Raw genomic sequence first — 13,493 nt, 5'->3', positions numbered from 1 at the left:
TTTGCTGTTTGGGTGGTCTATAAATTAGGAGGATTGTTAGGGGACAGTTCGAGGAAACCTTCAAAACCATATATTCAAAAGTCTTAGTATTTTGAAAGTCCAGATGAGCAAGTGTTATGGAGTTGCTATAGATGACCGCAAGGCCTCCCCCTTTACCAGATAACTGATTTTTAAACCTAGTGATTGTATAATGTCTAGCCTAATTATAAATTCAAAAGCAAAACGGGTTGGAGAGTGGAAATGGCTAATATGAGCCAATAAGCGCTCTTCTGACACCATCTACTGTTTATATTGTAACTCTTTGTGTGTTTATAACTCTTTTAGTTTTACAAATGGGGACCATCTGTGAAGGATTAATAAACAATGTTTTTGTCATCATATTCAAAATAACATTTGAAGTGCCTAATTATAATAAATAATGCCTAATTACAAACACTGTGTTTCTTATTCAAATGTTCCGATTATCTTCAAGTCTGAATTGCAATCAGCAAAAAGGTTGGGAACCACTGGTTTAGATTTAATTTCTAAGTACTAAATAAGCTATATCATAGATTTTATATATACACTACCGTTCAAAAGTTTGGGGTCAGTAAGATTTTTTTATGTTTTTAAAAGAAGTATCTTCTGCTCACCAAGGCTGCATTTATTTGATAAAAAAAAATATTTAAAAAAAAAAACTGTAATATTGTGAAATATGTGTGACAATTTAAAATGACTGTTTTCTATTTTAATATATTTTAAACTGTAATTTATTCCTGTGATCAAAGCTGAATTTTCAGCATCATTACTCCAGTCTTCAGTGTCACATGATCCTTCAGAAATCATTCTAATATGATGATTTGATGCTCAAGAAACATTCATTATTATTATCAATGTTGAAAACAGTTGTGTGCACATTTTTTTCAAAATTCTTTGATGAATAGAAAGTTCAAAAGAACAGCATTTATTTAAAATAGAATATTTTCTAACATTATAAATGTCTTTACTGTAACTTTTGATCAGTTTAACTCATCCTCGATTAATAAAAGTATTGATTTATTTAATTTCTTTCCCCCCCAAAAAAATAAATAATTCTTACTGACCCCAAACTTTTGAACGGTAGTGTTTAATGTTATAAAAGCTTTAGATTTCAGATAAATGCTATTCTTTTTAACTTTCTATTCATCATAGCATCATGAAATAAAAATGTAAATAACTGTTTTCAACATTGATAATAATCATAAATGTTTCTTGAGCATCATATCATCATATTAGAATGATTTCTGAAGGATCATGTGACACTGAAGACTGGAGTAATGATGCTGAAAATTCAGCTTTGATCACAGGAATAAATTACACTTTACTATATATTCACATAGAAAACAGCTGATTTAAATTGGAATAATATTTCACAATATTACTGTTTTTGTTTGTATTTTTAATCAAATAAATGCAGCCTTGGTGAACAGAAGAGACTTCTTTTAAAAACATTAAAAATCCTACTGACCCCAAACTTTTGAACGGTAGTATATATATATTAGGGCTGGGAATCGATTAAAAAAAATTAACTAATTAATTGCACAATTTCTGTAATTAATTGCGCTTCCCCCAAGCTTGTAATCATCAATATTTAAACTTAGAATCACCTAATTAAACAACACAGGAAAAAAAGGGAACAGAAAATAGCCCTATATTAAAATATTAAACATCAATATATCAATATATTATTCTTTTTCAATAATCAATCAACATAATCAATTTAACAGATTATTATTATTATTATTTTATTAATTATTAAAACAAAATATAGTCCTACAAAGCTATTATTACCAGAGCATGTGATCAGAGCAGGTCATTTTACCATTGTTGCCCAGCATGGCTATACCAGCTCAGCAAACAGAAGTCAACAGAGAAATTTCACGTTACTTGAGTGGACTTTACTTTTCCAGTGCTTAGTACATGATTGAAGCCTTTGGGCCGTTAACGACAGAGCCGCCGACACACACACACACACACACACACACACACACACACGGAACGGAGAGCTCGCCGCTGCTGGGCCATTAACGACAGAGCGAGCCGACACACACTGACACACATGCGCGCGCGCGCGGAGCACAGAGCGCGCCGACCGACCGACCGACACACACACACACTCACGCGCGCGTGCGCGCGGAGCACAGAGCGCGACGCACATACCGAGCGGAAAAGACCCGCTCATGAAAGCTGCCCGAGAATGAAACCTGACCGCCGAACATGGAGGGGCGGGACGGCATATTTCGGCCTTTTTAATAGCAGACGCAACAGGAAATCATTAAAACGAGGCAAAAAAAAAAAGTGCTGCGTCAATTGCGTTATTTTTTTTTAACGCGTTAAACATTTCAAATTAATCGCAAAGATTAACGCGTTAATTCCCCCAGCCCTAATATATATATATATATATATGTATGTGTGTGTGTGTGTATTCATGGGTTTCATCAGGTCCCTTTCCACAGGTGTATAAAATCAAGCACCTAGATTATGAATGCAGACTGCATTGTGCTTGATTAATACACCTGTGGAAAGGGACCTGATGAAATCCATGAATATATACAGCGGGGGAAATAATTATTGAACACGTCATAATTTTTCTCAGTAAATATATTTCCAAAGGTGCTATTGACATGACATTTTCACCAGATGTTGGTAACAACCCAAGTAAGCCATACATACAAAGAAACAAACAAAAATAAGTTCAGAAATTAAGTTATGTGTAATAATGTGAAATGACACAGGGAAAAAGTATTGAACGCATGAAGAAAGGGAGGCGCAAAAAGGCATGGAAAGCCAAGACAACTGCTGAAAACTTACAGTAATTAAAAAGCAATCCAGCCCCCTGTCAGTGGAAATTAATAACAGCTGGTTCAGTCCCAAATGATGGCCTACAAAAAGGTCTCATTGCCAAGGTGTCACACAAGACACATCTCATGATGGGTAAAAGCAAAGAGCTGTCTCAAGACCTTCGCAACCTAATTGTTGCAAAACATAATGATGGCATTGGTTATAGGCGCCATTCTAAGCTTCTGAATGGTCCAGTGAGCACTTTTGGGGCCATAATACGGAAGTGGAAAGACAATCATTTCACCATAAATTTGCCTCGACCAGTGCTCCTCGCAAGATTTCTGATAGAGGAGTGAAAAGAATAATCAGAAGAGTTGTCCAAGAGCCAAGGATCACTTGTGGAGAGCTTCAAAAAGACCTGCAGATAGCAGGTACTCTTGTCTCAAAGAAAACAGTAAGTAATGCACTCCACCGCCATGGCCTGTATGCACGCTCACCACGCAAGACTCCATTACTGAAAAAAAAGCATGTTGAAGCTCATTTAAAGTTTGCTGCACAACATTTGGAAAAGCCAGTGAAATACTGGGAGAATATAGTGTGGTCACATGAGAGCAAAATTGAACTGTTTGGATGCCATAATACACACCATATTTGGAGGAGAAATGGCAGTGCACATTACCCTAAAAACACCATACAACTTGGTGTTGGCTCTTGGACAACTCTTCTGATTATTCTTTTCACTCCTCTATCAGAAATCTTGCGAGGAGCACTGGTCGAGGCAAATTTATGGTGAAATGTTTGTCCTTCCACATCCGTATTAAGGCCCCAAAAGTGCTCACTGGACCATTCAGAAGCTTAGAATGGCGCCTATAACCAATGCCATCATTATGTTTTGCAACAATTAGGTTGCGAAGGTCTTGAGACAGCTCTTTGCTTTTACCCATCATGAGATGTGTCTTGTGTGACACCTTGGCAATGAGACCTTTTTGTAGGCCATCATTTGGGACTGAACCAGCTGTTATTAATTTCCACTGACAGGGGGCTGGATTGCTTTTTAATTACTGTAAGTTTTCAGCAGTTGTCTTGGCTTTCCATGCCTTTTTGCGCCTCCCTTTCTTCATGTGTTCAATACTTTTTTCCTGTGTCATTTCACATTATTACACATAACTTAATTTCTGAACTTATTTTTGTTTGTTTCTTTGTATGTATGGCTTACTTTGGTTGTTACCAATATCTGGTTAAAATTTCATGTCAATAGCACCTTTGGAAATATATTTACTGAGAAAAATGATGGCGTGTTCAATACTTATTTCCCCCGCTGTATAGGGTAAGTGTACCCATTAAGCCCACCAAAATCTAAATCTAAGTTTTTTTCATAGATATTGACATAGTTTATAAGAAAAATAATTTGTTAAAATGCAAGATTAATCTCTCATTTGAAATTGTATTAATTAGTTGTTGTACATTTTAGAATATAAAATTAAGATCATTTAGGAATAAAGTCAGAAGTCTGGCATGGGCTTAATTGGTACTTTGGCACCATTTAAGCCTGATTGTGTTCCAAATAAGCCACCATCATCTTTGATTCACAATATATATATTTTTTTATTGATTTTAAAGAAGTAAAACATCAAAATATTTATTCAGTGACAGGGAAGAAAAAAAAAAAATCCTTTTGCTAATGTTTGATTAGAGCCCTGGGTGGGATGGGTAGGTGTTAGTGGCCGGTGGTCTTGAGCTTTAAGTCAGCTTGACTGGAGTTGTAGCTGGAGTCAAGCTGGAAGTTTGACCGGGTGTATCTCAGGAGCCAAGCCGAGTTAGGGCTCCATACTCTGGGATTAGGGGAATCTCCTAGTTGGCCCCCACACTGGGAGTCTGGAGCCTTAAGCCAGCTTGGCTCCCGAGTTATGCCTGGTCAAAGGTGGAACTTAAACTGGGTGTATCTCGGGAAGGAAGCCGAGTCGGGGCTCCATACTCTAGGCTTAGGGGGGGCTCCTAGTGGGCCCCCACACCGGGAGTATGCAGCCTTAGGTCGGCTTGATTCTGGAGTTATGCCCGATCAAAGTTCCACAAGAAGTGACCATATATTGGGAAGTAAGCAGAGTTAGGGCTCAATAACCCAGAATCTCTCCATGCCCAGAATCTCAAGCCTTAACTCAGCTTGGCTCCCAAATTATGCCCGGTTATACATAAAGGACTTTAGGATAAAACAGATGCTCTATCTTATTTGAATGAATGTGTGTAATTTGTGTGTAAGTAAGGTAAGGTTAAAAGGTTAGTAAGGTAAAAGCACACAAAGTGGACAGTGGACACATAAAAACATACTCCGTCATTTTGTTCATACAGGACATCATTCAAACTGCAAAGTGTTTACTTATATTTGTGTACACTCGCAATAAAACACAACATTGTGCTTTTGTAAAATAAATTCAAGCAAACCATTCCTACTTCCATAGGAATTGAAAACGCTCGCTCTACTCCGCACCATTATCAATGTCTGTGCGGACGAACATATTTTACTTTCGCTTTTAAGTTAGTGATTTAAAAGCCCCCAGCGGTGTCACACGTCAATTAACCGGTGGGGAAATATTCCCACAGTCACATCCCTAATATATTTATATAAATACAATAGGCCAACCTGATTTTGAACACAAGAGGGCAGTATAGCTCTATGTATGACATGATTTATTTATTTTTTTGGACTAAACAACCATTCTGGCAAAATAATTCTTAAATTGAAAAAAAAAAGAATAAAATGGGTTTAATTCTGATATTTGTATAATTTTATATATAAATAAATGGTGTATAATTAATTTTTTTGAAGATATGAGGCTTTTAGTGTTTCCTTTTTTGACATTACTTTCCACATTCAAACCAAAATATCTGATTTCCTGTTGGTCGGAGCTAATGACTGTAAATTAGAAAGTTGTCCTGCTCAATGTATTTTAATACATCTTTATTATTATATTTATTTATGGGTATATTGTATACAAGTATATTGTATTTATGGGTGTTTAATACATCTTTAATGTATTTTCATCATGTTGAAAAAGTTTGGTGGGAATAAAATAAACCACTTAAGAGGAGTGGGTAAAAATTCAGAGGCTGATTTTGCAAAAAATCCACATTCAAACCAAAATATCTCACTTCCTGTTGAAAAAAAAAAAACTCACTTCCTGTTGGTCGGAGCTAATGACTGTAAATTAGAAAGTTGTCCGGCTCAATGAAACCAATAAACATACCAAGTTTTGTGACTGTAGGTAAAACTAACCCCCCCATTTTTGTTAAAAGCATTTTGAAAGTGACACACTTCCTGCTACCAGTTGGTGGCGCTATAACTTTGACTCACAATAGTCACATCCATGTGATCGGCCTCTTACAACGAACACACTGCTGAAGTTTCATCAAGATCACTTAATGTATGCTGCTGAAGTTATAATACACTTCCTGTGTCCCTTATGCGCCATAAATTCGCTTCCTCGCCACGGCCAAAGCGTTCGAGATATCAAAAATCTGTCCGCAATTTAGCATCCTCAATGTCTTGCCTTCATGCTGACCGAGTTTGGTGGGGATCGGATGAATTCTCTAAGAGGAGTATTTCAAATTCCATAGCAAGCGTTTTCCAAACAACCCATAATAGCCAACTTCCTGTTGGGCTGGCGTAAAACTCGACTAAGGGAAAGTTGTTCGGCCCGATGAGATCTATTGTGTACTGAGTTTCATATTAATTCATGCAAGCGTGTTTGATATACGGACCAAGTTTTTGGACCCCGTTCAAGGGGGCGCTGTTGAGCCTTCCTGTTGGTCGGAGCTAATGACTGTAAATTAGAAAGTTGTCCGGCTTGATAAAAACAATATACATACAGAGTTTTGTTGCTGTAGATAAATCTAACACTAACACTTTTGTCAAAAGGTGGCGCTACTGAGCCCCTTCACCACGCCCATTTTTGAAACTTTGCACGTCTACTGGCTAATAAATGTGATGTGTCTGTCGAGTTTCATGCATTTTCAAGCATGTGAAGAGTCTCAAAAGCATCCAAAAAGAAAATTAAAGTTTGATCAGTTGCCACGGCAACAGTATCTAAGATATCAATAATCCTTTCGCAGGTCTACATCTGCCGTGTGTCTACATTATACACTAAGTTTTAAGCAAATCGGGTAAAAATAAGAGGGTGATTTCAAAGCATTTTGAAAGTGACACACTTCCTGTTGCCAGTTGGTGGCGCTATAGCTTTGACTCACAAAAGTCACATCCATGTAATCGGCCACTTACAACGAACACACTGCTGAAGTTTCACCAAGATCAGTTAATGTATGCAGAAGTTATAACACACTTCCTGTTTCACTTTTCTCACCATAAATTTGTTTCCTCGCCATGGCTAAACCATTTGAGATATCAAAAATCTGTCCACAATTTATCATCCTCAGTGTCTTTACTTCATGCACACCGAGTTTGGTGATGATCGGATGAATTCTCGAGGAGGAGTATTTCAAATTCCAGAGCATATGTTTTTCAAACAACCCATAATAGCTGATTCCTGTTGGGCGGAGTTAATAACATAGAGTGCGGAAGTTGTTCTGCCCGATGAGATCTATATGTGTACCGAGTTTCATATTAATTCATGCAAGCGTGTTTGATATATGGACCAAGTTTTCGGACTCCGTTCAAGGAGGTGCTGTTGAGCCCCCCTGCCATGCCTGGGTACCAGCCCCAAAAGTGCCCGAAAGGTTGACAGAAAAATAATAATAAAGAATAATCCTTACGAAAACAATAGGGCCTTCGCCCTTTCAGGGCTTGGGCCCTAATAAAGAATCCTAAGGAAAACAATAGGGCCTTCACCCTTTCAGGGCTTGGGCCCTAAAAATTAGCCCAACCTGTGTTCTGTCCTATATTTACCCAGCCATTAGGCTAAAAACAACCCAAAATATACACATGCATGTGAAAGGAGAATGTATGTGTGTGAGAGTAGAAATATATGTATATGAAAAGGAGTATGTATGTATGTGAGAGTAGAAATATATATGTGTGAGAGTAGAAATATTTATGTGTGAAAGGAGAATTTAAGTATGTGAGAGTGAATGAATGAATTCACATAAGGCTTGTACGGCCCCTCATAATTATATATATATATATATATATATATATATATATATATATATATATATATATATATATATATATATATATATATATATACTGTATGTTTACTCAACAGATTTAATTAATTTCTGACCAAGAATTAATTTGTGTTAAACTGGGCTTAATTAAACATGAAACCTGCAGTATCTCCTGTAGTAAAGTGTTTTATCGTTCTGCTCTTTGTGTCATTAGTGAAAGATTTGGCTCACATGTGTCCAGCTCTGAGTCTGTGAAGAGTGACTGGTCAAAAGGTGAAGGACCAAACTTCAGTGAGAGAAAACCATCAACTAACAAAAGGTATTTCATGTGTTTCTTATTTCTTATTTCTACACATTGACTGTCAGCAAATACTTTTCATGAAACTTTATCGTTCAAACATTGTTTCAATTTACAAGCAGCAAAAAGATTGAAATTATTTGATTTGAATTACATTTTTTGTAATACCCATTAGGGATCTGCGATATGGCCAAAAAATAAAATAAAAAACGTTGATAGTTTTTGGCTGAATGGCAATGCGGTATATATCTCCATATATTCTCCTTTTTTCTATTTGGAAAAAAATTCTGTATTTATTTTAAAAAAACATGTTATTTTACATTCTGCCCCGTGTTGTCTTACATACATTCAAATATAGTGAATGTATGTAACATTATATGCAAAAAAGGGTTAAAACCACATTACACTACACTTAACATTGTTACAATCAAAAACAAAATGAATACTTTTAAAGCAGACATTAAATTCACTAAACTTAAAAATAAATAAAAACAAAAGTACTAAATGTTCACAGGAAAGAGGAACACACATTCACTCATCTGAGCTTAGTAGGGCTGGGGTAAACGATTATTAATTAAACGATTAGTCGGGCGATTATTTTATCGATTAGTCGACTACAGTGGGTGCGGAAAGTATTCAGACCCCCTTAAATGTTTCACTCTTTGTTATATTGCAGCCATTTGCTAAAATCATTTAAGTTCCTTTTTTTTTCTCATTATTGTACACACAGCACCCCATATTGACAGAAAAACACAGAATTGTTGATATTTTGCACATTTATTAAAAAAGAAAAACTGAAATATCACATGGTCCTAAGTATTCAGACCCTTTGCTCAGTATTTAGTAGAAGCACCCTTTTGATCTAATACAGCCATGAGTCTTTTTGGGAAAGATGCAACAAGTTTTTCACACCTGGATTTGGGTATCCTCTGCCATTCCTCCTTGCAGATCCTCTCCAGTTCTGTCAGGTTGGATGGTAAACGTTGGTGGACAGCCATTTTCAGGTCTCTCCAGAGAAGCTCAATTGGGTTTCAGTCAGGGCTCTAGCTGGGCCATTCAAGAACAGTCACGGAGTTGTTGTGAAGCCACTCCTTCGTTATTTTAGCTGTGTGCTTAGGGTCATTGTCTTGTTGGAAGGTGAACCTTCGGCCCAGTCTGAGGTCCAGAGCACTCTGGAGAAGGTTTTTGTCCAGGATATCCCTATACTTGGCCGCATTCATCTTTCCCTCGATTGCAACCAGTCGTCCTATCCCTGCAGCTGAAAAACACCCCCACAGCATGATGCTGCCACCACCATGCTTCACTGTTGAGACTGTATTGGACAGGTGATGAGCAGTGCCTGGTTTTCTCCACACATACCGCTTAGAATTAAGGCCAAAAAGTTCTATCTTGGTCTCATCAGACCAGAGAATCTGAAGATATCACCATCTTGGAGTCCTTCAGGTGTGCTTTCATGTGTCTTGCACTGAGGAGAGGCTTCCGTCGGGCCACTCTGCCATAAAGCCCCGACTGGTGGATGGCTGCAGTGATGGTTGACTTACTACAACTTTCTCCCATCTCCCGACTGCATTTCTGGAGCTCAGCCACAGTGATCTTTGGGTTCTTCTTTACCTCTCTCACCAAGGCTCTTCTCCCCCGATAGCTCAGTTTGGCCGGATGGCCAGCTCTGGGAAGGGTTCTGGTCGTCCCAAACGTCTTCCATTTAAGGATTATGGAGGCCACTCTGCTCTTAGGAACCTTAAGTGCAGCAGACATTTTTTTTTTAACCTTGGCCAGATCTGTGCCTCGCCACAATTCTGTCTCTGAGCTCTTCAGGCAGTTCCTTTGACCTCATGATTCTCATTTGCTCTGACATGCACTGTGAGCTGTAAAGGTCTTATATAGACAGGTGTGTGGCTTTCCTAATCAAGTCCAATCAGTATAATCAAACACAGCTGGACTGAAATGAAGGTGTAGAACCATCTCAAGGATGATCAGAAGAAATGGACAGCACCTGAGTTAAATATATGAGTGTCACAGCAAAGGGTCTGAATACTTAGGACCATGTGATATTTCAGTTTTTCTTTTTTAATAAATGTGCAAAAATGTCAACAATTCTGTGTTTTTCTGTCAATATGGGGTGCTGTGTGTACAATAATGAGGAAAAAAAAAGAACTTAAATGATTTTAGCAAATGGCTGCAATATAACAAAGAGTGAAACATTTAAGGGGGTCTGAATACTTTCCGTACCCACTGTAAATCTAACGACTAATTGGAATGAATTATCCTGTCTGTTATTCGCATATCTCTCGAACCGTTAGTCCGATGGATTTCAAACTCGACAGGTGCCAAGTTTCACGTTGTTTGGATGAGAAATGCAAAAGATATCGGTAAATATATCGGTAAAAGAAGCCCCAAGAAGGTTGTGGTTTAAAAAATAAACATTCTGAAATAAACACTCTGTCATCTACAATGTTTACTTCTGAATATTATAGTATAAACGTGATCAATCCATTTTGATTAATTTGAGTAAAAAATTTGTTTTCTTTACCAAGAAAGTGGCAAGATGAAAACCACTATTTTCTGTTTCAAATCTTCACATAGCATCTTTAGGTTATAATAACATAAATTCAAATCCAGATTTTGATTTTCAAAGATTTATTATAAAAACGGATTATTTTCCCCCCAAAATTCAATAAATTTATGACACTTTTTTTTTTTCAAAATGAATCCATTGAATCAATATAAAAGTTATTGTTCATATTGAAACTGTTGAAAATACACAACAAAGTAAGTTGATCCACATATGACAGCCTCTGAACTCGGTCAATACTAATCTTATATACAGGCACGTACTGGACAAAACATACATTCAATCAGCCATCGCTAAGAAATGCCTCCTGAACTTTTTTGATGGCGATCAGCTGTAAAATGGCTTGGTCCTGCTCGGTTTTCGTTGACTTTGAGTACAAGAATTGAAAATTTTTTAAAAGATCCCCTGGGGTAAACGTGTCAGCGTGACAGAAGTTGGATGCTGTCAAGTGAGAACAAGCAACAGTCGGCATTTTTCCTCCTCCTGCGTGCCTCATCTTCTTAATCTCCTCACGTAAATGAACCACCACAGGTTCAACAATGCCGTCAAATGTATACATTTTTGTGTTTGTTTGTTGATCAAAAAGTACAAAGTAGATAAGGAAAACTAGGATGCCGGGTGTATTCAAAGCGCCGCCGTTACTGTTTACAATGTGTGGAATGGTGCGCTGTGATTGGTTGAGCGGATTTATCGCATTCTGCAGAGAACGGAGACTGGCATTTGTAGCGGTTTGGAAAGAAAGGGAGAAAACATGACAGAATGACACGGCGGATATCACATTTCAAGTAAGATTAAAAATGGACTTTTCAATACCGACCCTGTTGCCTTTGGCTTGCTCAGTTGGGGATATTTTGGGAATATTTAATAAAATTTTATCAATCAATAAATTCCACTTGAAACAAACCTTGTTGTATTATTTTAATTTAATACTGTGAAGCTGCTTTGATACAATCTGTATTGTGAAAAGCACTATACAAATATACCTGACTTGACTTGACTATACAATACTGATTTTTGCGGGAACAATTTTTTTTGAAAAATGCCGTTTATCGCGTTTTGGAACCAAACTCTTCATGTTATTCACGGCCAATGATAATTAATTAATGACTAATTGGCTAATTTAATCCATTCTGCAATGTTTCGGTCTCCCACGTGTGTGTGGCGAGCTGTACTTCCGGGAACGGTACCAAAAAAAATTAAATAAAAAATAAATAAAGTGTCGACGCAAAAATATGACGTCGACGTAATTTTGACGTTGAAACGTCGACGTCATCGACGCGCTGCTACAGCACTAGAGCTTAGTAATTATATTAGCCTAGATTTGATTACCCCATTTCAATTCTGCTATCATTAAAATCCACTTATTTGTAGGTTTACGATTCTATATATGGCACATTTAATGTCCAAAAACAAATATTTTAGCAAAATGTAGCTATATTTTTAGTTGTGCTCCTCTTCTATTGCGCTCCGTCTGTTTGGTGCGCGGCGGCGCTTGTTCAGTGAAGTCTGAAGTTTAGCAGAGGCTCGTCCACTCCTGACATAAAAATGGACATATTTGCATGACCTTCTAACATTTACAGATGGAGAATATACCTGTGCAATGTAGGTTATTCACTGAGGAATGCACCACATTGCAAACGCATTAAACGGCACATATGAGGAATCAAAAGGTATTTTATGTGTTTCTTATTGTTAGTCACACATAGACTGTTAGCGAATATTTCACCAAATATTTATCATAAAACTTTGTTCAAACATATTTCCAATTTACAAACAGCAGTGCTATAAAAACCCAAAGGGAGCATCAGCAAAAAAATAATAATTTTTATTTGAATTCTAATAAATTTTTTTGTAATATGCATTAATTTGAGTCTGCTTACATAACTACTGCTCAACATATTAAAGGGGTCATATAATGGTACATGCACTTTTACAAGTTGATTGTACTGAAATGTGTGTTGGCAATGCCTGTACACAACCATCATAAAATGATAAAAATCCATCCAGTGTTTTTTTTTTTATCTTCTTATATGTTTCCTCCCATCTCAAATCAAGCTGTTCGATATTGTGACGTCACAAAATCGAAGCCCCTCCAACGATGGTTGATTGACAGCAGCGTTTCAACACAGACCCGCCCTCGTGAGCGTGCTGTCAATTATAGCACGTGCCGACCGGCGCGTTCATTGTTGATAGCTGGAACACTTAGTAGAATGGTGTCTAAGCGAGTGTGGTGTTCTGTTCTTGGGTGTAATAAAGAACACAGCAGTCATATTGATGTTCCTAAATCCATACAGCTGAAGACGCAGTGGCTGAGTTTGTTTTCGAAGGGAATATTCCCCACGATCAACGTCAATGCTTTCATGTTTGCGCGAATCATTTCACCAGACTGCTTTACAAACGAGGATCAGTAAAAAGCTGGTTATTTGCTAAGAAGCTGCTCCTGAAAAAAGGATCAGTACCAACTATTGGTGTTCCTGCTGCACCTCCAGAAGAACTGAAGTGAGTGTAACGTTTTATTGACCTTTATATTAATCTTTATATTAATCTTTGCAAATCGCTTGCACGCTTCACGATGAATGCGGGTATTTTTACACTCAGGGTACATTACGGCATGTTTTCTATGTACGACGTTATCAATATAATTCATAATCCCACGTTTATAATGAACGACGCGTTATGGGTATTGTGTTGTTGTGTTACAAACAG

At 37.3% G+C, this 13,493-nt stretch overlaps 1 protein-coding gene and 1 pseudogene across 2 annotated transcripts in view; one reads left to right on the top strand and one right to left on the bottom strand.

The window, feature by feature from the left end:
• Nucleotides 1–13,493, bottom strand: part of LOC309504515 (uncharacterized protein) — a 228,065-nt gene that overhangs the window by 63,218 nt on the left and 151,354 nt on the right. The window lies entirely within an intron of this gene.
• The window catches only part of LOC309504504 (NACHT, LRR and PYD domains-containing protein 3-like), an 82,791-nt pseudogene that overhangs the window by 21,492 nt on the left and 47,806 nt on the right, over nt 1–13,493 (top strand). The window contains exon 3 of the transcript XR_014211818.1: nt 8,132–8,236. The product of XR_014211818.1 is annotated as an NACHT, LRR and PYD domains-containing protein 3-like (transcript). The remainder of the gene's footprint in view (nt 1–8,131; nt 8,237–13,493) is intronic.

The sequence above is a fragment of the Leuciscus leuciscus genome (assembly GCF_965113295.1).
Source record: "Leuciscus leuciscus genome assembly, chromosome: 8".
Taxonomy (NCBI): Eukaryota; Metazoa; Chordata; class Actinopteri; order Cypriniformes; family Leuciscidae; genus Leuciscus; species Leuciscus leuciscus.
This window is presented reverse-complemented; position numbering and strand designations above follow the sequence as displayed.